The following is a 21,412-nucleotide window of genomic DNA, read 5'->3' as shown; positions in this document are numbered from 1 at the left end:
TGGACTTAGAGTCATGGGATCTGGGTTTAAATTTGATTCTGCTTCTATACTACCTATGATTTTGAGCAAGACTGAGTCTCCATTCTGTCATCTGTAAAATGATGCTAGTGGTCTTGATGATTTCTTAGATATCCATTTATCCTTACACGGTCCTTAGTAGGCAGGAAAGGAGATATAAATCAGAAGTGCTAGTTAATGTTGATTGTAATCCTGTAGACTGATGCAACTAACTAGTTCAAATTGAAACTTGATGTTCTGATTTAGTTTAGTGGTCAGAATGGCAAATAGAATAAGTACCTATTTTCCTTAGGGCACCAAAAATTAGAGGCCATGTTTAGTCTTTTAGCACCATGGTAACAACTGAGCTTAGCATCTAGTTAGAATAATTAGTTTAAAAAAAGACTACTAGATACCATGATTCTTCCCCTACACCCCCACTCCTCCCTACCCCTGCCATAACTGGACCCTAGGTTTGCTCCGTTCTAGCTCTACTCTGCTCTCTCCCTCCTTGGTAGTGGCTTCTCAAGAGAGGCCATGTGGTGACTTGGGGTCTTGGTATAATCACATCACAGGGTAAAGACCCTGGTCTTTAACACTCAACTGAATTTATCAAAAACAGTTGGGTTGAGGACATGTTCTGTGTGCTTGTCCCAGGCACAAAAATTGCTACTTACAGAACTATTGGTTAGAGAGTATTAACCAAGCTTCAGGCATTCCAGATTTCTCACTGTTATTTGGCTTACAGCATAAGATATCTTAAAGACGCACCTTAAAAGAGTGTCTCTATAAAAGACTCATAGAATCTGAGTTGGAAAGGACCTCGGAGGTTATACAGACCAAACTGAAAGCATGAATCCCCTCTACAAAACTAACAAGTCATCATGTAAGTTTTTGCTTGAATACCTCCAGTGCAACCCCAAAGGCAATGTCTTCCATATTTGTCAGTCAATAAACAGTTATTAAACACCTATTATATGCCAGGTGCTGTGCTAAGAGATGAGGATACAAAGAAAGTTTTTTAAAAAAGCCCCTACTCTCAAGGAGCTCACAGTCTAACTTGGGAACAACATACAGATAACTATGAACAAACAAGCTATATACAAAATAAATTGGAAATAATGAAGAGGGAAGGTACTAGAATTAAAATGGATTGGGAAAGGCCTCTAATCCTTAGGAAGTTTTTCCTTAAGTTCAATCAAATTCTGTCTTCCTATAACTTCTACTCCTGGATCCTAATTATATTCTGTTTAGACCAAGCAAAAAAATAGCCTTCTTCAAGAAAGTCTTTCAAATAAACCAAATAACAATCAACCTTTTCCCCCCACCAAAAAACATTTTTTTTTCTTCTCTAGAATAAACATCCTGATTCTCACATAGTTTTGTATCCCCTCACTATCTCAGTTGCCCTACTCTGGATATTCTAGCATATCAAAGTCCCTTTAAAAATATCATGCCTAGGGATGGCCAGGTGGCTCAGCGAGTAAGAGCACCAGCTCCAGTGTCAGGATGACCTGGGGATCAAATGCGGGCTCAGATACTTAGCACCACACCCAGAAATAACTGGCCCGATTGCTTAAAAGTTACTTAACCCCGATTGCTTTAAAAAATATATATATCATGCCTAGAACTGAACACAATGCCAGAGATGTATTTTAACAAGAACAGACTATATTAGGATATCACTTCTTTCAGAATTAATAGTATATACAGCTATTAAATGGGTTCTGAGGTTACATTGAGCTTGCTGTTTACCAGAACCCTGGTTTGTTTGTTTTTTTTTACCACATGAACTGCTTTCTAACCATGTCAAGTCAAGCTCTACCCCTCTTGTCTAGTTCCTACCATGCACCCTAGAGCTCAGTGTAGCTAACACCATGGGGAGCCATTCCATTTAACCTTCCTGCCAATATCCTCTTCTCCTTTCCCTCTTCTGGCTATGTTAATCTTCTATCTCCACCCCTCCCCATCCCCGGAGTGAACCCAGAGCCCCAGATGTACTTGGGCCTACTACCCCCTTGCCAGAAGTGGTGAGGTGAGACGATCAAACCTCCTTTCTTCCCCACCCCCCACACTGGTTATGTTTGGACATGGTCACAAATCACTTGGATGAGCAAGGAATCATCAACTACAATCTTTCTAGTAAAAGTGAAAGCCACCAGGCCTTATCACCCACCCTAATACTGAATCTTCTAATATGTCAAGGCAACAAGGATTTATTAAATGCCTCTTGTCAAGATATTAGGAGACACCCTGTTTTCCAGAGCTAAGGCCCAGCAAGTAAGCTGTGCCCTGAGCTTGGCATAACAACAATCCTTTGCATTAACCCTCTGCATGATCTCACCCTCTGGCAAAATCACATAATTTTTGTATTGCTTTGTCCAGCACCTGATTTTCTCTGACCTCATATGAGCACTGGACCCACGTTCTGGTCATGAAACCAATGAATGAAATGAATAAAACTTGTCTCATTGTTGCTGTCAGAGCTACAGCTCTCTGTTTAGCCACAGGCATATGTATAGAGATCTCCCCACACTGTCTCAGGCCCTGTACTAAGGGTGGAGTTTCTGCACTTGAGTCCTTGCTTGCTAGTTGTTTCCCTCACTTTGAAACTAAACTTCTGTTTGATTCCAGACTCTCCTGTCTCTAGCCTGTTTTGTTTGAATCTGACCACCCACAGGTTAGAGGCCAGTTCAGTCAGGTTGACACTACTAATATCTCCCACAATTTATTAGTACAGTGCTTGGCACACACAGTAAGTACTTAATACTTTTTCATTCATTTATATCTCTCCTTTCATCCTATACTTGTACATTTTTTTAAAAATCCAAATGTAATATTTTACATTTACGAATGAATGAAAAGTCATTTATTAAGAATTTACAGGGGCAGCTAGGTGGCTCAGTGAATAGAGCACTGGCCCTCGAGTCAGGAGGAACTGAGTTCAAATCCGGCCTCAGACACTTGATACACTTACAAGCCATGTGACTTTGGGCAAGCCACTTAACTCCAATTGCTCTCCAAAAAGCAAAAAAAAAAAAAATTACTATATGTCAAATACTGTATTAAGCTCTGGGGGTACAAGTACAAGAGTGAAGCCAGTCCCTTCCCTCAAGGAGCTTACATTCTACTGAAGTGAGTTAATATTTACAGAAGAATGGTGCCAGGGAGGGATTTTGATTTGGAAAGTTACAGGGATGGTGCGTGGATCCATAGGAGTATGATCAACACACCCTTTCCAGTAGTAAATAAAAAATATTAACTTGTATGCAAGAAGTTATGCAAAATGTATGTGACTAAGTCATGTACCAAGAAAAATATGGACAATCCAATGCTTAACATAGTGCCTACCACATAGTTGACATGTTTATTGACTGACTGACAACCCACACGGCATACTGGCACCTCCTACGATATGAACATAATCAGAGGAAAGTTTCCAGTCTTTTGAGGGTTGAATTTGTGTGTGTGTGTGTGTATTTGTGTTCTATGTGGAATAATGGACACAGATCACACAGGATAAGAAGACATGGAGAGGCATTGTAGAGAGTGCTCATGCTAATGAAATGATGGAGTCACCAAAGTTTCAAAGTATATAGTGAATGCCTGCTTCATTCAAGGCATTCTGTTAGAAGTTAAGGGGAATATGCTCAAAAAGGTTACAGTCCAGGAGAGAGAAGGGATAGATACTAAGAAAAAGGTTATTATATATATACATATATATATATATATATATATAATGAGTGGCATAGACAATAAATGCTTTAGAAATTAAGAGAGATAAATTACCCTGGTTGGTTAAGAAAGGCTTCACTAAGCGGCAGAATGGTATAATAATAATAAGGCTGAGGTTTTTGTTGTTATTCAGTCATTTCAATCTTGTCCAATTCTTCCTGACCCTAGTTGGGGGTTTTCTTGGCACAGATACTGGAGCAGTTTGCCATTTCCTTGTGCAGCTCATTTTCCGTATGAGGAACTGAGGCAAACAGGGTTAAGTGACTTGCTCTGAGTCACACAGCCAGTATCTGAGGCCAAATCTGAACTCAGGAAGATGAGTCGTACCTAATTCAGACCTGTCATTCTATCCGCTGTGCCACCTAGCTGCCAGGCTTTGAGGTTTACAAAATGCTTCGGTGAAAACAATCCTATGATCCCAAAATAATGATGTCATTTTGGTCTTCTTCAAGAATAAAGGGCAACGAGGGGGCAGCTAGGTGGCATGGTGAATAGAGCACTGGCCCTGAAGTCAGGAGGACCTAAATTCAAATCCGGCCTCAGACACTTAACACAAAACTAGCTGTGTGACCTTGGGCAAGTCACTTAACCCCAACTGTCCTGTCTTCCCCTCTCCAAAAAGAAAAAAAAAAAAAGAATAAAGGAAATCAGACAACCACCTCTATGAATTTTGACAAGTCACAACCTTTCTGAGCTTTCATTGTTGTTTTTGTTTTTGCTCTTTTCATTTATAAAAAGAAGGGATTTGATGAGATTTCAAGCTGAATATGCTGGTGGTAGCTCAAATAGAACATGATTGAGATCAAAACTGAATTCATTCTCTTTTCCCCAAAACCAACCTCTCTTCTTCCAGACTTGTTGAGGGCACCACTATTCTTCACATCTTCTGTGTTCTCCTCACTTTCCCTTACCCCACGTAGCCATTCAGTTGACAAATCTTGTTATTCTACCTCCACATCTCTCAAGTCCTTTCCCTTCTCTCCAATCCACAGTCATTTCTAGTCCAGGCCTTCAGCATGTCTTGATTGGACTCTTATAATGGCCTCCTAATTGGTCTCCTTGCCTTATCTCTTCCCACTCCATAGTATCCTTCACACAACTACCAAAGTAATTTTCCTACAACACTGGTATGACTGTGTCACTCCCCTACTCAAGAAATTCTAAGGACTCCCTATTGCTTCTAGGATAAAATATAAATTACTGTTCGACTTTTAAAGCCCTTTACAACCTTACCCAGCCTAACTTTCTATGTATTATTCCCCTTCATATACACTGATGTCCACACACACACTGGTTTTCTTACTTTTCATATACCTCATATATCTCCTGTTCTCCTGTCTTAGTATTAGCAGTCCCCTACTTCACACTTCTTAGAATTCCTGGTTTCCTTCATGGCCCAGCTCAAGCATTACCTTCTATATGATGACTTTTCCTGATCCACCTCCACATTCCCAGCAGCTAGGACCATCCCACTAAATTATCTTGTGTACACCATCTGAATACTTCCCCCAGTTAGACTGTAAAAGGCTGCAGGACAGGAGTTGTTTTATTTTTGTCTTTACTTAATTTTGTGTCCTCAATATTTATGGTTTTGATTCTCAAACTTTTTTTGTCTGCAGGACCTTTTTATATGCTTAACAATTGAGGACCCCCTAAAGAGGTTTTATTTACATGTTTATAGATACTGTATTAGAAATTAAGATATCTTAATTTCTTAATAATACTAAGATATCTTAGTATTATTATGAAAATAGTTCTGACCTCAAGGATTCCCCAAAGGGAGTCTCCAGATCATTCATGGAGAACTGGCCTAGAGCTCAATAAGCACCTAACAAATGCTTGCTAATTGATTGCTGCTAGGCCACTCAGTTTTCCATTTCTCTTTAGAAATAGGAAGGTGAGATTATTAATGAATTGATCCTTCCTACTCTGGCCATTACTCATACAGAGGCTTTGACCAAGTTTAAATTAAGAGTGGGTACTACTGCTCAACCATCCTATCCCTAAGTATTCCCTCTCTGCTATGAAATTCTCCACATTTTGGCATAGATTCTCTCCCTGACTCCTGCAGTGGAAAAAATTGGAATGAATAGAGTTTGACACGATTGGGAAAGTGGAACTGATTTCCTTTAAGTAAAGGTTCTTGAGTTTCTTCCATTTATTCTAATTAGAGACCCTGGGTTATTTTTTAATAAAACTTGTACCCAGAGATTACTGCTGTGGTGATAACGGCAGTGGCTTACTCTGGGAATCATGATTGCGTTTAAAATGATTTCTGTACTATAAAATGATTTGCATTCCCTAAGAACTTACAGGGCTGAATTTTGGTGTTCCAAAATTCCTACTTCTCTATCACTCTCCTTAAGTTACCTGATTATAGTAACTTAAAAAAAAACCCTAAAAATTGTCCAAAACTTTTTTGAAAGAAAGCATAACAACTATTCAAAGTTATGTAATTTTAGCTTACAATTTTAATATCTAAAGACCCAGGTCTCAGGAATAAAAGCATCCTCTCCTGATAAAGGCCTCTGTTTATGAAGACCTATAGAATAAGTACAATCCTAAGAGAACCTGATATCTAAAGAGAGGGGAATCAGGCTTTTTTAGTATTCTCTGCTCATTATGCCCCCATCCCAGAGTAGAACTTCAGGTGAAATTGTTGAAACAAATTAGGAATGAGTCTCCCCAAAAGGGATTCACAGAGTCCCTTCTAAAAGATACTCAATATACAAAGGAGATCAAGTATAGGAAAGCTATAAATTTCTCTACCACAAAAGATACAAACAGCTACATTAACAAATACATAAAATATGAAATACTTCATGAAACTGCTGAATAGACATTTCACTTTCACCTCTTATCTACTTGTCCAAGGAACTCATTCATGGTCCTTATCCTCTGGAATGTATGGGCCTTTTTGAAAAGAGTCCTTTCATCTGTAGCATCCTTTTAGTGATCAACTTCTCCACCAATGAGAGATTATTATAAAAAGATCACCTCCTTCAAACTAACACAGAAGTTGCCAACTTCTCAAACATAAAAGGTTTCTACCAATGCTAACAGCATCTATCTGAGGATCACTGTTTGGTCACCTGTGTAATGAAACACAAATCAGAAAAAGGCACATATGCACTCTCTTGCCATGTGCATTCAACTATCATAACTGCCCCTGCAGAGAGGAAGAAGGAAGGAAATTCCTTTTTTCTCCTCTCCTGATAAAAATCTAAGGAAGAACTATCAGTGTCCTAAACACATATTCAGGAGAAGAGACATAGGCACAGAAAAAAAAATTTAAGTCTACTGGGTAGGAAGTTTCCTTTGGCTAAGTGGTCGATCCTCTTTGGTAAAACTGTCCTTCTCTACACCACAGGGACCAAGGGACCAACCAAAAGTCTCTGGTCTTGCATGTCCCTTCAACAAAAAAAAGGAGCAGGCTCAATACTCCCTGAGAAGTGCCTCAGCCAAAAGACATATTTAAGCACTGGGAAGGGATGAAGTAGAGGTTCCACACCAAAGATCCTACATAGGTTCCTTACAGCCCCATTCTCACTCATACTCCTTGGGGTGACCCCTGATTCAACCCTCTGCTGCACTGGTTTAAATGTCCACTGTGGATGATCTAGACAGAACATCCATCCTGAGTCAGGAAGATTTGGGCTTAAGTCCTGTCTCTGACATATACTGGCAACAGGATCCAGGGCAAGTCATGTAACCTCTATAATTCTAAGACTATAAATTACAGAGGATCTGCAATTTCCTTTCAATGAGCTCTGTATACCGATTAAATCAAATTCTGGACTACATATGTGTGTTTACACATATAGATGCATACATATACATGTATATGTACAAAAATATAAATGTCATTTTTAAAAATTGCCTCCTCAATACAGAGAAAGAATTATTTTCAATACAGAAATTCAGGGTCAAATTCAGGCATGAGGATAATGTTTGAATTGTCTCTGAGACTTTCTGAAGAACTAGAGAAAGACTTTTAATCTTTCAGTTTTATGTAGTGCTGCCCATAGATCAGTGCCCCAGGCCTCCTTTGGCCTCCCACTATGCCCACATCCACTGCCATAGAATGTTGCTATTAATGACTCATAAAACTGATTTGCTTTACAATTTCATGTTTAAATTCTGTCTCAACTCTACAAAAGTTTAACATTTGCAACCGTTTTGGGAAAGTTGGAAATATGGAAAAAGAAACATTTAAAATAATTCATTGTTTCAGAATCTTTGTGACCGCATTTAGGGTTTTCTTGGCAGAGATACTGGAGTGGTTTGCCATTTCCTTCTCCAGCTCATTTTACTGATGAGGAAACCAAGGAGAAATGGGTTAAGTGACTTATCCAGGGTCACACGGCTAGTAAGTATCTAAGGCTGGATTTATACTCAGGTCTTCCTGACTCCAGGCCCAGCAGTGCTCTGTCCACTCACTGTATCACCTAGTTGCCCCCAAATAAATAACAGCTAAATATTTTTGCCAATTGATTTTCTACCTCATTTTAGAATTGACAAATACAAATGTCCAAGATAAAATCCCCATATCGATCCACTCCTTATTTTTGTCCAGAACAATTCATGAACAGATTGATCCAGATACATTGCCAAAACATTTCTGCTTCTCAAATCTTAAATAAAAACAGAAAACAAAAAGTTAGCAGCACTGAGTACTTTGTACCTTATCTAGTTGGGAGCATGTCTGGTGAGTTGGCCTTTACCATAGTGACATGAGTTCCCATTCAGCCATTTTCACTTTATCACCTACTCCCCCTTGTCAGCAACTTTTGTTAGAGGTGGAGGGTGAGCGTGGAAATCATTTGTTTGTTTAGGAGTGCATGAAAATGATTCAGAATTTTTCTTCCACTGAAACTAAAAGGCGTCATAGAGACTGAAGCAACAGCATTATAAGCTAGCCAACTGAGTTAATGAACCCAGTCATAACTGTTTTAATTAATTAAGGTTATAAGAATTCAGATTTTTTAGAAGCCAACTTCAGTCTTACCTTGAAAAATAGGGGGATTACTTAGGTTATCATTTTGCTGTGACAATAATTCAGAATTTTATTTAAAATATGACATTAAATTGCCATGTTACTTTTTTATTTTTATTTTTCCAAAAGCTCCCAGAGAAAGCAAAATGTACAACTACATAAAGATTTTATTTCCCTAACTGGTCTCAGTTAATGAATTTCTGGGAACCACAAAGGGAAAACACTGCCCAAAGAAGAGTGAAGCAAAGAAACATAAGATAATGCTTAACAACAGGAAAGTGTCAGCAATTTAAATGAAGGTCAAAGATTTTAAACAAGCAGTATAGATAAGGCCTAAGCACTGTGAACAATTCAGGATAGCCTATCCCTATATGAAAACAAAGTCCAAAAGCAAAGTAATCTTGCTGTTTTTCCATAGCCATTTTGAGGCCTGGAGAATTGTGACATTCCTTTATAGGGGTTCTTAACTAAGGGTCGGTGAACTTCTAAAAAAATCCATATTTAACAATAATTGGTTTCTTTTTTATGTATTTCATTTTATTCGTTTAAAAACATTCTGAGAAAGGGTAGATAGGCTCTACCACAATGCCAAAGTGGTCCATGAAACAAAAAAAGATTAAGAACCTTTGCTCTCCAAGGGCTTTCTAATCAATAATCCTCCTACAATTAAAATCTTTGATTAAAGTTTTTAAAAGACTAAATGCAAAAAAGAATAAGATACAAATCTTAACCTGATTTGATTGAGAACTTCAAAGGTGATATGGCTAGAATGTCCTAATACCAAGGGAGCCTCCAATATTCTTTAATGTGTCTTGGCCCTTTGTATTAATATATTATGTTTAATTATGCAGATTAAAAACTGAGTTATTCACAAGAATTCCACCTCCAGAGAATGATGCTATATACTGCTATATGTTAAAATGCTTAAAATACTGCAGCCTAACCCTGTTTAAATTGAGAGAACCCAACATTTTTAATTCTAAAGGAAGGTTCTCTGAAAGCTCAGTACAGGACATAATGGGTAGGTAAGGAAATGACCAAAATAATGATAATAATAAAAGAATAGAAAGGAGAAAATAAGCACTTTGTTTGAGTAAGTCGGGTGTTTCTAATAATTTTTCCAAATATTTGTGTCTCCACAAAAAAAAAAAAAAGAAATGACATATAAAGAATTGCTTTGTGGTGGGTTCTGATATATAAGGAAAGATACCAATGAACCACCGTACCATGATATTTTCATAATTATAAAGTGAGGACCTCATAATTCAAATGGTACTGAAAGATAAAATATGATCCTGATCTGATGTACCTAGGAGATACTCAATAAATATTGATTGATTCTTTCGGCAGTTGAATTAACACTTCATATCAATAAGATACTTTTAACAGCCTAATCCTTGTCTTAAGGAATTTAACTGCCAACCAGAAATAAGCACCTTACTCCATATTATCAGAAACCAGTCCAAAATTTGGTTAAGTTGAAGCAAAAATTAAAAATTTTTAAAGTTACCAGACAAAATCATGGAGGTAAATTGCTCACATTTGGAGAGCAAATGTCTATTATACCCATAGTAAACTCATCCTCTCTGGGCCTATTTTCTAAGATAAGTATAATATAGTCATACCTACCTTACCCAACTCCCAGGGTAATTATGAGAATCAAATAATAATGAGCTCTCATTTCTATACGGTTTTATGGCTTATAAATATCTATGTGTATATACACATATGTACATACATACATGTATGTGATATCTATATTTGTAGTTAGTGATACTAAAACAATAGTATGATTAAAATTGATATTTATTATGCTTTATAACTTTCAAATCACTTTCACACCCATGATCTCATTTAATCTACCTTCACAGAAGGACTATTGTGAGCAAAGCTAAGTTTTACATAGAGGAACAGAATTTTAGAGTTGAAATCAGCTTTAGAGACCATTACACTCTCTGAGGAACCATTTTAGTTTTCTGTCTTCCTATGTATCCTCAGCATCTAACTTTGCACAGAGCAGGTGTTTAATAATGGTTGTTGAATAGAATGAAATCTAAACCAACTCCCTCACTTTACAGATGAGGAAACCAAAGCCAAGAAGTGATTGGCACAGTTCAAATTCACTCTTACCTCAGATACTGTACAATCTGGCATGGATCAAGTATTCCTTATGGTGTACACGTGAGAAAAGGGGAAAAAATGGCATTATTTATTTGTAGAAATTTTTTTTGATGAATAACAACAGTAGTTGACATCTATATAGTCTCTACAAAACATTTTATATATGTTACCTCATTTACTCCTTACAACAAATGCTACTGGAAAAATTGTTAAGATATTCATTTGTCAAATACCTTTTTAGGTCTAATACTAGCCACCTATGAAACAGAAAATCCCAGCTTTTTAACTTGAACGAAGGTTTTGAGTAAAAACCCAAGACAGAGATAAACAACAACAGGCACTGCAACTAACAGATATAACCATATATTAAGAATAAAATCTCTATACAAGTAAAATGCAGAAATGGACTCATGGATGAATGCCTATAACTGTGATCTTCAAAAGAGGATAATAATGAGCAAGTTACCCTGTATACGGTGCTACCATCTTTCATATTTTGAAAGTGATGCAATAGAAATAATGCTTCTAAATGTGTCTTTCCACTTATTTAGAATCTCAGCTTCTAGAGGGGGCTAGGTGGCACAGTGAATAGAGAACCAGCCCTGGAGTCAGAAGGACGTGAGTTCAAATCCGACCTCAGACACTTGACACACTTATTAGCCATGTGACTTTGGGCAAGTCATTTAACCCCAATTGCCCTCCAAAAAAGCAAAAAGCAAAAAAAAAAAAAAAAGAATCTGGCTTCTCTTAGCTTAAAACTATAAGTTTTCACGCTAAAAATTAATCTTTTAAAACAGAATAGTATTTGGAACTTTTGGACTTAAAACAATAGTGGAGTAAGTCACCTTAAAGTGCACCAGAGAGACATCTGGTAGGTGTGTGTAGGACACAACATATTGCCAAGAAAGTATTACGGAGGAGTAGGGTAAAACACATTATCAAAGAAATATATAACCAGAAAAAGAGGTGGGCTAGATCTGTATCAAGAGCAAGAAATAATCAGCAAACAATTGTCCTTCATTGGTTAGGAAATCTCCAACATGTTGGGTTGAGCTTCTGTAAGGATTTGGATGTGGTCAGAAGCTGAACAGTATTAAAAGATGGACATACAGGTTGTGAACTGCCCTATTAACAGAGCCCACAAAAGTCTGGAAGTACTGATGGAGCTTCAGCTTGGAAGAGTTACACACACACACACACACACACACATATGCATATGCATGTATATTATATACATATGCCTATTATGTATGTGTATACACACACATACATACATATATACATACACACTTCCAGTATGGAAGAGGACACCCCTTCCAAGGGCAGAGTAGCCAATAATGATTCTACCCTGGAACATTTATGTTCTGCTTTGAGGACATTTCCACAATCCAATGACTCCCTGTTACCTGTAGGCTCAGATACAAACTGCTTTGTTTGGCATTTAAAGTTCTTCATAACTGACCCCTTCCTCTCCGGTATTCTTACACATCACTACCCTCCACACCCTCTATATCTAGCCATACTTGCTGCTCTGTTTCCTCTCTCTGTCTATACACTGGCTTTCCACCTGCCTAGAATTATGTCCCTTTTCATCTCTGCCTCTTTGAATCCCCGGCTTTCTTCAAGACGTAACTAAAGCAGCATCTTTTGTAGAAAACTTGGTCATCCCTCTCCCTCATATGCACTAGTGGCTTCTCCTTTAAAGTTACCTTATATATAGCTTGTATGTATCTTGTACATACCAAGTTATGTACATGTGGTCTCTCATTAGAACATAAGCTTCTTGAGGGCAGGGTCATTTTAAAATTATTCTTTGTATCACCATGGCTTAACAGTGTCTGGCACATAGTTAGCACTTAATAAATATTTATTTATTGATTGATGGAAGATAAAGTTCCCCAAATGTTATCAACAGTTAATATTACAGAATCAGAAATGTCAGGGTTAGAAAAGACCTTAGAGGCCATTAGTCTAACCCATACTTGAACAAGAATTATAAATAAGATCATAAATTTAGAGGTCATCTACTCTAAATCCCTCATTTAGCAGAGTGTCTGATTCAGCCTTCAGATGAAATATAAACCCATCTGTTTAACTTTTAAAGACCTTTACAACTAGCTCTAATGAACCTTTTCTCCAGTCATATATATTGCTCTTTCCTTCCAGCATTCTAGACCCATAAGACAGCAGTCAAGTTAAACTGGTCTTCGGCCAACACAACACTCTAGCCACCTTGCCTTTGCTTTCCTCCTGTATTTTAGGGACAAATTCCCTGCTCACCTCTGCTTGGATAGAATCCCTTACTTCCTTCAAAACTCAAATGTTTGTGTAAATGAAGCTTCCCCCACCCCCACCCCCTACTCCCCGTTGCCCTCCCTCCTCAAACTACCAGGAATTTATTCTGTAGAAACATATGTATATATACACACGTGTGTGTGTGTACCTGTATGTGTGTATGTACACATTGTGTCCCCCCAATAGAATGTAATCTGCTTGAGGCTAAAGACGACTTATCTGTGTATCCCAGTACCTAGCACACCACCTGATACAATAGGCACTTAAAAAATGCTTGTCGATGGAAGACGACTGTCAAGTCCTGTGTTTTGTCTTTTCCAGGCAACACATTCACAGTCCCTTCAACAGATCGTCACGAGGCAAGAACTGCAGGTTTTACGTTGAACTGGTTGTCCTCTCTGATAATCTTCAGATTCGTCCATGTCTTTTCTATAATGTCATGCCCAGAAATGAATATAATGCTTAATGAACGTTATTACCGGGACAGAGTATGGATGGGACTATAGCCTTTCTTGTTCGGAACACTGCGTCTCTAACGCAGCCTACGACGGAGTTCTTTTTCATGGGCGCGATATCCAACACCCTCAGATCTTTCATGATTATGTTTCCTCGTCTCTTTGCATATGGGGACCTATTGCTGGCATGAAAGGGCCTTCCAGAAGAATTACTGGAGCAAATCAGCACTGCCCTTTTAATGTTATATTTAAGGGAAGGTCACCTGGCTTAAGGCAGGCTGTGTAATACGGTGAAAAGAACCTAGAACTGGGAAGCTAGCAGTTCAACGTTTAGGTCGTCTTGGACAAGCCCCTTAACTTCCTTTTCTTTATCTTTTGAAATAATGGGTTGCTTTAAAATTATGATACTAAAGCCTTTTCCTTTCAATGAACACTGCTAAAAATTCCTTACTGGGGAAGATATACAAGGAAATAAGGGATTTAGGAGTGAAATTACAGTAAGGTCTTTTCTATCTGTCCAGGGGCCATAAGCAGGTGCTGGTTTGTTGTCTATACCATATTTCCTGCTCCCTGATCTAGTAAAAGAGTTGGCCTGCTCTATTCTGCAGTTTGGTAAAAATCCCAAGCAGCAGTCCCACGAAGAATGTCCGAGAGCCCCGGCAGATATGCCGCAGAGCTGGGGCATTCACTTGGCTGGGCTCCTCGGCTCGGTTTCCCCAGAACCACGGGTGCTACTGATATGCACTGCACATTAACAAACATTGCTTCTGCCCGCTAGACTCATTTGAAAGCGCTCAGTAGCCCAGAGCTAAAAGCTGCAGCATCGAGAGATAAGGAAACCACCTGAAAGAAATGAAAGCTAGCCTTCTAAGTGAAGAGGTGGGGAAGTGAGCTCAGCTTCAGGAAGGGTCCTGACTGGTGGTGAATCGGTTTCAAAATCGGGAGGGATTTCTTATTCTTTCGCCCGGCTTGCTGTAAGGAGGTGGTGCGCTTTCTCACAAAGCGCAGCTGCCAGGGAGATCGACCGGCCAGATTAATGGAAAACAGCTAACCCTAATCAAATAAGGGAGGGTGGGAGGCAGGGCTGGGAATCGCCCATGGGTTTCTAGTTACAATTAAGGCTATTTTTGAAAAAGAAGAAAAAGAAAGTAAAAGTGGGGGGAAGTGGGGGAAAGGCTGCGTAGGAGCGCAAGCACTTAAGCCGCCCGTGAATTAAATGGGGGAGGGGAAGGGGTGCGGCGGGAAGGAGGGCGCGCGGTGGAGGGAGGCACTATATCCTCCGGCGGAGGGGTATCGTTACTGACATACAATCTGTAACACACGCCCCGCACTGGAAAGCCGGTTGCTTAGTTGGCGCGCGGTCGAGGCGCCTCTCTGCGTTCCCTTTTGTCAAGGGCGGCCTGATAGGCCAAGGCGATCCTGCAGTGGTTTGCTGGAAAGAGCCGACGCTCCCGATTGGTCGCGTCGTACCTGCAATGCGTCAAGTCGTGATGGCAGCCGGCGGCGCGTGGAGCCTCACGGCTGTGAATGGCTGAAGCGGTGCGCCCCACCCGCCCCAACCCCGTCTCGCCCTTCCCGGGAACCTATTCGTGGGAAAGGGCTACCGCCTAGCGGCCGCCATCTTTACTAATGGCAGTGGGCTTGGCCGAGGATGCTGAGTGGCTTTCTACACAGGAAATGGCTCTGCGTCTAAAGATTTTACTTTACTATTTTTTTTTTTTGATGTTTCGCTTACCCCTTCCCCCAGTATCTCCTCTCCGCCTAGCGTGGGTGGGCGGACTGCAAGAGCCGAGCATAGTCGAGCGCAGAGGGGCGTGGGAGGCGGCCCTGAGGGGCGGTGGAGCCCAGGCCTTTCTGAGGACCTTGTCCAGCCGGGAGCTGGGGAACCTCAGGCAGGAAGTGGCGGGAGGGGTGAACGACAAGTCCCCCACCCTTTTCCCGCGTCCCGGGAGGGCCTTGTCTTCCCAGGCTGTCGTTCTAATTCAGAACGAGTGAAAAGTGGCTCCACAGGCCGCTGTGGGAGGCGAGCAGGATGATTCGAGCCCGGCCTGAAGGGCGTTTGGGCTTTGTCTTTGTGTGTGCGCGGAGTAGAAAAAACCATCCTGGAGAATGTTTATGGACCTGCCGGGGCCCGAAACGAAGAGACGGAAAAACATCATTTTGGTATCTCCCCCCACCCCCGCCCCCATGGTCATTAGTGAGCTCTGGTCAAGTAAGAAAAAAAAGATGAAACGTGTTATACGGATATTTGGGAAGCGCTTTGCAGATCTGAAAGCGCTCTATAAATCCTAGCTGTTATGTGCCAAGTACTGTGCTAAGTGCCAAGGATGGGGGGGGGGGGGAGAAGAAGGTAAACAACACAAAGGCGACTGACAAATCTCTTCTTTCAGGGGCTAACAACCGTAACGAGAGACAGCCGGCAAACTAATGTGTATTCGGAATAGCAGCAGATAGCCTCAGAAGGAATGCCTTAAGATCGAGAAGCAGCCTTTTCCCCGTGTGCCATTTTTCATGCTCCCCTTTTATGGCCTTCCCACCCAAACTCTCCCATAAATAGGTCTGATTCAGCCCGGAATCTGGGTTAATAAGAGTTACGGCTCTAGCCCGGCCGGCGCGGTGGGTGAAAGTGAGCGAACTTTGGAGGCTGGGAAGGAATTAAAGCCACCGTGTCAGGTGTCACGGTTCGTGCAGAGGAATCGGTCTGCTGGTTTTCGTTAGGGCGCTGGATTGTGTTAGGTCCAAAGCGGGGTTCGAGCTGCCTTGGTGTGCCTGTTGCCATGACTACAGGAAAGAGGTAGTTGGTGGATAATATAAACCAATAAGCCGGGAAAGGCAGGTTCCTTAGGATGTGTGAAGCTTTTAAAGTGATTAGCACCCCCCAATGTATTTTTCAAAAATTGCTCGCTGGTCTTTATCCACTAGCCTTTACCCACCCAAGATTTATGTCCACAGTGCTGATTTTCTAATTACCGGCTTTCAGGAATAGAGCTCTTTGATTGCAGTTCCGCCCCGCCCCCCAAAATTAACATTTGCAAGTGGCTGTGATGCCCTTTTGAATGTAAGAAAAGGAAGTTAGTCTTTACCTAATCTTACTGTGGTCATTTTTGATGCATTTGAATATTTTCTCTTAGAATGTCTTTTGAAGTAGGTAAACACCTTCCCTCGAGGAATTCTGCTTAAAAAAAATTTAACATAGCTTTTTTTTTTTTTAACAGTATATGAGTATGAATCAGAGGCCTGAATTAGTTAATATTTATTGTGAAAGAAAACTGAAGATTTGCATAATCTCCATATAAAATTTACTCGTATCTTTTAAGGACACAGTAATTTAGTGTGCTTTGTTGATATGTTTTACATGTTAAAAAGCATGGCTTGTGTAGACATTACAGTATGTTTGCTTTGTCCTTTTGCATCAAAACGGATATGCTAGTAGGCCCTGGAATTAGAACACCTTTTCCCCCAAATGAATTCCTCCTTCGAGCTTTTCTATTTCTGTCAATGGTACCTTTTTTCACCGAATTTCCAAGGTTTGAAAGCTTAGTATTATATTTGACTCTTCCTTATCCCCTCATCTCATGTCCAATCAAGTACTAATCCTCATTACTCCCACTACTGTCTTTCTAAAATCAGTTTTCTTCTACCAGGTTTTCCTGCTTCTTTCTCAGCCTCTAAATCATCCTTCATGTTGATGCCAGACATTTATTTTACTTACGCATATATCTGGTTGTATCGCTCTTCTGGGCAGAACATTTCAATGGCTTCTTATTGCCTAAGGCAGTAGTCTTTAAACTTTGATTGCACATCACAATTTTTTAAAAAATTGAGCATGTGCTCCTGATATATGCATATTTATTTATAAAATTCATGTTTATTCCCATTATACTAGTAATTATATACATTATAAGTACACAAAATTAAGTTAAAAGGAAAGATGAAATAATATGACAACAGTACAAAAGGTATTTGCTCATGAAAATAAATGATTAAATATGTCTCATTATTTTTTAAAATCTTTAACACTGATACAGGTCTGGTTCTAAGTTTGGGATATTGTGAGACTCGGTTTTAATGATTGTCATCACTGAAAAAGATACCTTGCAAATATATAGAAATCTAATTGGAAGTGCTTACTAAATTATGCTAATTTTTCAGTTCCATCCCTCTCCTTTACTGTTGTTCAGTTCTTGTGAACTAAATGTATGTTTTCTATTTTATTTTCTCTTTTAAATAAATGGATTCAAAACCCATTGAAACTCTTTGAAAGATTATTAAACAGAAAATTTTGTTTTTAAAGTGTACATATATGAAAGTTTTTATAGGTAACACATCATTTTCATTAATCCAGAGATACTGAGAATTTCAGAGGAGAGGGTAGTGAGCAATATCAGATGCCACTAAGAAGTCAAGAAAGATGAAGATTAAGAAAATTTCAATAGACTTGATGACTGATAAGTCAACTGGAAACTTCGGAGAGAGCAATTTTAATTAAATAAGGAGGTTGAGAACCTGGAACACTTGAATGATGGTGGTACCCTTCATGGGAACACGTAAGTTCAGAAGTGGGGGAAGGGTGTTGGGGGAAAAGTACTCCCACTAAAAAAAATGAAAACTGTGTGGGTGGGAAAGGGGACAAATTTGTTCTATGAAGTTTGGATTCAGTCAAAGGGCCGCCCTTGAGAACCTCGAGGGCTACATGTGGCCTTGAGGCTGCAGGTTCCCCACCCCTGCAAGACTAATATTTCAACTCTTTGTTGTGCATTACTTGATTATACCATCAGCATTTTAAGCTTTATGTGTATAAAACTGAAACGATCAACTCTCATCTTAAACGTTGTCCGCTTTCTGGCTTCTATATCAGTGGCACCATTATTATTATTATTATTTTAATACCTGTGATTTTAACCTCAGAAGTCATCTTTTCTATCTCCCTTGTCCTACTATTTTCAGTCAGCTACCATGTCCCATTTAAAAAAAACACCATTTTTCTTTATACATTTTGTTTTAACTTCTATTGACATCTATGTAACACATATAGACTTTTTTTTTTGGAGGTGGGTGAAAGGAAAGGTCCTTATTTCAACTCCTATTCCCACTGGCAAGTGTGGTTACACTTCTACCTTAGGGTTCTAGGAATACTTAAGGTTTGCTTTCTCCTTGAATCCCATTCCTGTTCGTTCTATCAGCAGCAGCTAGTTACAATTAGCTCCCTTATATCATTGATTGTTCCAGTGTTTAGCACTCCATTACCAATTTTATAGTTGTTTTAATAAGAGTAATTTACAAAAAAATACTTGCTGAGGAGATAGAGCAAGAAAAGAAGTACAACATGTCTGCCTCCTTCTCCCCCCACCCCCTACCCCAATCTCCATTCTGAACCAAGGGCCCCCTCCCTACTCTTCCACCTTGATCTCTGGGAAGAATGAGCTAAAACTTAAAGTGGTTGCCACAAAGTATTTGATCCCCCAAGTTCAACTCTGAATGTGACAGCCTCTGGACTAAATTGATCCTTGCCAGACCCTGTAGATCCACTGCTGGGCTGTATAAAGCAGGTTACTCCCCAGCTCTGCACTTGACACTAGGGTTAGTTGCTGGCAAACTCTGCTATAGACTCCAGTTCCTGGCTCTTTGGAGCTTCACTTTTCTAAACTTTCAAAGCTCACAAGATCACAGATATCTCCAATATTCCTTCACCTTTAAGCAGGAAAGAATATGCACAAGAGAGACAGGAAAGCATAGACAAGATGTGTTCCTGGCTTAGTGTCAAACTGATAAGAGAGGGCCTCATGTCCCTTCCCCACCCACAAGGCCACAGCAGTTCATAGTCCTCTCTGAAACACAACTAGGGAGAGGGATCCACGGGCCAGTTAGTGTCTTTTGTGTGCACATTCACTTCCAGCTGAGCAGTCAATCAAAAGACTTTTTTCTTTACCATTTAGTAAGCAGAAAAGAAAGTTAATGTGAATAGCCTTACTTTTCCATCCTGTGTCATCAGGTATTTCCAAAAGCTTCCATGAACCCAGGACTAGACTCAAAATAATTATAATATAATATAATAACAAAATAATAATAAAAAAGTCCCACATCACATGTATTAAAACATATAAACAAGAACCAAAGGCAATACAATAAATTCATAAGCAAAACCAAAATGCCAATAAACTACTAAAGGAAAACAAAAAATTGGCTAAGTAAAATGACACATAAATGGTTGGAAATGATTGTACATATGACTATATCCTATTATTTGCCAGTTAATAAATTAAAACTATTTATTAGTTTTAACTTTTTAACTTTTCTTTTTGGAGAGGGGAGGGCAGGGCACTTGGGGTTAAGTGACTTGCCCAAGGTCACATGGCTAGAAAGTGTTAAGTGTCTGAGGCTGAATTTGAAATCAGGTACTCCTGACTCCAGGGCTGGTGCTCTATTCACTGCACCACCTAGCCACTCCTTGTTTATTAATTTTAACAAAGTAGTTCCAACATTGTCCCTTGTGAGTTTTTCTGCTGGTTGATGTTATCTTGTTTGTTTATTTTGACATATTCTTTCAGTTTTATCTCCATAATATCTCTTCTCTGTTTCTGTCCCCTTTTTGCCATTCCCAAGGTCAGTACCCTAGTTGGGATTGCTATTAATTCCTACCTGGACAATTGCAATAACTTTCTAACAGTTTCATTTGCTTCTGATCTTGTTTCCCTCCATTTTATCCCATGGGATTCTTGCAGACTAACTTTCTCATAGAAATGATACTGGATTTGGGTTCAAATCCTATCTCTGCCAGTTACTATATGTATGACCTTGGGGCTCAGTTTCCTCATCTCTATTTGAATTAAAGAACCTCTAAGTTCCCTTCCAACTCTAAATCTATGATACTCCCTATCACTCCACTGCTCTAAATCCTTTATAGGCTGTCATTTGTCTTGAGAATAGAGTACAAACCTTAAATGGCATTTAAGACCTCACACAACCTGCTTCTAGTTTATTTTTCCAAGCATATCTCATAGTACTACTCATCGCATAATTCATGAAAAATGTGAACCATACACAAAATTTTCATTTTGTACAGCAAAAAATAAATATGAAAAGCAATTTTATAAAATTCTACTCATCATATCTTGAACTGCTTACCTACTTTTTTGTACTTTTACTCATGTTGTCCCTTATGCCTGACTGTCTTCCTTCCTCATCTCTACCTGGTAGGATCCTAATCATCTTTTAAAGGTAGGCTCCTCTATGAAGGTTTCCTCCCCTTTTTTTCTCCCCTCTTCCCGTAGCAGGAAGAGCTCTTTCCTTTATTTGATGTCATAGCACTTTGTACCCCTCACATTGACCCTGTTTTGATTTTATCTGTAAATAAGTAAAATTTATTTTTTTAATTTTTTAAAAAAATTTTTAATTTTAGTCCTAAAGACTAAAAGTTACAATTTGCTGACCTGCATTGATAGATGGACATTTCACACCAGGGAATTCTATATACCAGTGAAATCACAGGTCTGGACCTCCACCCCTCCAAAAAAAGAAATCACATTTCTGCATAATATTTTAGTGACTGTATGACAGGGACAGTCAGTCATCTAGATGCCAATGTCAATTCTCCTTAGAGAATCTCATCTGTTAGCCTTAGTTTCCTCATGTATAATATGGGGATAATAATAGCACCCGCATCACAAACTTGCTGTAAATAACAAATGAAATATCTGTAAGAGCTTTATAAAACATTAAAGTACTGTTGTTACTATCATCATTGTTACATCTGCTTACTATAAATTTCATTCATTGTGTTTATGTAAATATTTATTGGGTCCTAACTGTCACA

The 21,412-nt window shown here is 39.3% G+C and overlaps 1 long non-coding RNA gene across 1 annotated transcript; it reads left to right on the top strand.

Annotated features, from left to right (window-relative positions):
* Positions 1-15,125: 15,125 nt before the first annotated feature.
* LOC138159679 (uncharacterized) lies at positions 15,126-17,846 on the top strand. Its single transcript, XR_011167949.1, has 2 exons — positions 15,126-15,762; positions 15,990-17,846. It is a non-coding gene; the product is annotated as an uncharacterized lncRNA (long non-coding RNA).
* The last annotated feature ends 3,566 nt before the right edge of the window (positions 17,847-21,412 follow it).

This window comes from Petaurus breviceps, unplaced genomic scaffold, assembly GCF_028583685.1.
Source record: "Petaurus breviceps papuanus isolate PSGF00001 unplaced genomic scaffold, PetGlider_PUasm1.0 177, whole genome shotgun sequence".
Lineage (NCBI taxonomy): Eukaryota > Metazoa > Chordata > Mammalia > Diprotodontia > Petauridae > Petaurus > Petaurus breviceps.
Note: the sequence above shows the minus strand (reverse complement) of the source record. Positions and strands in the feature narration are given on the sequence as shown.